Source organism: Pteropus alecto, unplaced genomic scaffold, assembly GCF_000325575.1.
Source record: "Pteropus alecto unplaced genomic scaffold, ASM32557v1 scaffold7, whole genome shotgun sequence".
Taxonomy (NCBI): domain Eukaryota; kingdom Metazoa; phylum Chordata; class Mammalia; order Chiroptera; family Pteropodidae; genus Pteropus; species Pteropus alecto.
The window spans coordinates 41525589-41528991 of NW_006494614.1; the positions used below are offsets into that span (position 1 = coordinate 41525589).

At 32.7% G+C, this 3403-nt stretch overlaps 1 pseudogene; it reads right to left on the reverse strand.

Annotated features, from left to right (window-relative positions):
- Positions 1-986: 986 nt before the first annotated feature.
- LOC112474817 lies at positions 987-1105 on the reverse strand (annotated as a pseudogene).
- Positions 1106-3403: the final 2298 nt, after the last annotated feature.

Consider the following 3403-nt stretch of genomic DNA (forward strand, 5'->3'; position numbering starts at 1 on the left):
TCATATTGATTATATCAAGTGCAAACAAATATACAGAAAATTGATACCCTATATTCAGTTTTGGGAATTTAAATTGATATAATCATTTTGAAAGATAATTTAGTGATATTAAAATGCTAAAAATGCTTACCCTTTTATGTAAGAATGCTACTTGCACAGCATACACTAAAATATATATGCACATATGACAAAGAGATCTATAAAAATAAAGATTTAAAATACAAACCAACTATCCATCAATGATGAAATGATTAAATAATCTATAGATTGTACAGGTACATAAGGAGACATGTTTTTTTTTAATTTTATTTATTTATTTATTTTAATTAGTTTCAAGTATACAGTACATTGATTAGACATTTATATAGTTTATATAGCTCTTTCTCTCCTCTGGTTTTCCACCTAGCCAATATATTAATGCTGACTACATTCCCTATGTTGTGCTCCCCATTCCCGTGACCATCTATCAACTACTAATTTGTACTTCTTTAACCTTTCACCTCATTCTCCCAACTCCCCAACCCTCTCTTCTCTGTCCATTACCAAATTGTCCACTATATTTGTGAGTCTGTTTTTGATTAGTTTGTTCTTTTTGTTCCTTAGAGTCCGCATATAAGTGAAATCATATGGTATTTATCTTTCTCTGTCTGACTTATTTCACTCAGCATAATAACCTCTAGGTTCATCCATGTCGTTGCAAATGGTAGGATTTCATTTTTTTAAATGGCTGAGTAATATTCCATTGTATATATGAACCATAACTTCTTTATCCAATCATCTGTTGAGGGACATTTAGGTTGCTACAATAATGTTTATTGCATCACAGTTTGTAATAGCAAATAGTAAACAACTTAAATGACAATTATGGGAGAATGGATAGATAAAATGTGGTCTAGTCATATGATGGATTATTATGCAAGCTAAAAGGATTAAAACATACTTATCATTGTGGATGGAACTCAAAAATAATTTGTATTTTTTTTTTACGCCTACAGCATCCAGTATTTCTAGGTGGTCTCTCATCCAAGTACTAACCAGGCCTGACCCTGCTTAGCTTCCGAGATCAGACGAGATCGGGCATGTTCAGGGTGGCATGGCCGTAGACCATAATTTGTATTTTAAAAGGAAGTTCGACATATAGCATGATAACATTTTTGCAAAATTTTTTAATTCACAAAATAGTGCTGCATGCTTTGTAAGAAAAATAGGGCAGGTGAGTTGGAAAGATGTACATTAAATATCTGGATGAAAATGCCTATGGCGAAAGGAGAAGAGTTCAGGTAAAGAAATAAAACTCAAAATTGTCTATAACTGAGAAGTATGAATAAACAAATTATGTCCATGTATTGTGCAACTGAGGTATGACGCAGTCCGAAAAACAAAAAAGAAACAAATGAACAAAACTGTGATGCAACCGTACCAATACTTAGGTGAGAGTTAAAAGTAAATAATTAAGTGGGACTAGACTTTATTAACATGGAATTTCCAAGACATATTGTTAAGTGAAAAAAAGCAAGTCAAAAGACCATACGTAAAATGTTAAAACACTATGTAAAAAAATCACAAAATAAAACTTTTTTTACACAGACATACACATACATACATATACACATATGCAAATGAATAAAGTTTTAGGAAAGATAGCTATGGAAAAAATATAAATATTAATGTGGGAAAGTTTTCTACATTATTTATAAAAATTTGTAAATAATACAGAATAAAAACAAAGGCAGATAGAAACTCCAGGAAAAATAAAAATCAGTAAGAAAGAAAATGTAGTTCTAATGATCACTGCTTCTGCAACGAATAATATTTTACAGTCTCATAATGTAAAGTGTTGAGTTTTTTTTTCTCTTTTTCTCCCTCTACACAGGTGTATGTGAGTATATATAATATACAATATATATAATATGTATATATTTACATATATGAAATGTTAATTTCCATAAGTATTTTATGCCCACAATATTCATGTCATTACAAAATTTTGTTCATTTATGGTGTGAAATCTAACTCCCAAGAGACTATATCCTTGTTTCTTACAGCCACATCATCCCTGTCTGCCTGTTTCTCTGTCTCTCTGTATTTATCTCTATCTCTAGATTCTATCTATATCGATATCTGTATCTATATATATCTCAGCTACATAGCAAGTTTTCAAGGACTTCCATGGAGTTAAAACAAGAGATGGATGAGGCACCTATTGAACAGTGTCCAGCTCTGCAGTTAGGATACATTCATTGCCAGTAGTAGAGTGTGAATTGATTTTTAGTTGTTCATAACCAACCTGTAGATAAACTCTGGAAGATTTAATTATAGTGTAAATGCTATCATCCTTGATAATGCAAAAGTCAAGTATGGATGACAGAAGGTACAAAGTGAAGTGTAGAATTGCTGAATGGACTCGTTGTGAAGCTAATATCTTAATTGTATAAAAAGCATTAAAGGAGAGTTGATGGAACAATAAATAAAGGTTAGGATGTAATTTACAGTTATAAAGATAATCAACACAGGAACTAAAAGAAGAGATAGAGGTGTTAAAAATTAGCTTATTTTTTCATCTACCATATGACAGATTAAACAGATAATATCTAATATTGATAAACCAAGAAATAGCAGTAAAAGCATATTTAGGAATATGGAAGTATATCAGTTAGAGTGCTTTTTTCTCCAATAACAAAAATAACACTAAGCCAATTTGACTTGGATTATAAGGAAATATATTGGCTCTCATTATTAAACATTCAGAGGGAGAGCAAATTTAAGACTGATCCAATTCAGTATGTTGAGCTCTGTTTCCCTGCATTTCTCTTGGTCCTGAACTTATTTATGGGTTGGTTTAATCTTCACGATGGTATCAAGATGGCTTTCATTCCAGGTCTTTCCACATTTCCAAGTCTTAGGAAAAGTGATCTCTAGTTCCCAGAAGGAAAATAAAATTTCCCCTTTTCTTTTCTCATTTAAGAGCCTTCTTACAGTTTTATATTCTGACTGAAAATAACCCTATTTACAGAATGATTGATGGTGGCAACATCTATATTTCATAGAAAAGAAAGAGTTGGACCACTTCCATGATAGAGATTGAGCCGCTTGGAAGCAGGCCAGAAAAAGGGCCACGGGACTCACCTGGGTTTAAGAAGTAATTATAAGTTATTCTTGAGTGATACACCCTGCTGATTACGCTCAGCTTCCAGTAGGTGTAATTAATGTCAGTTAATGTTATATCTCGGTCCCAATGCTGCTGGGGAAATTAGGAAAATGCTGGTGTCCAGGGTTGGGGCAAAGAGTTAGAAGGAAAAGTGGAATCCCTCACCCTGGGACAGAGATGGTTAGCAGTATCAGTCAGCAGACAGTAGTCGTGACTAGAAGAATGTTGAGCTATGAGGTATAGACTGAGGAGGAG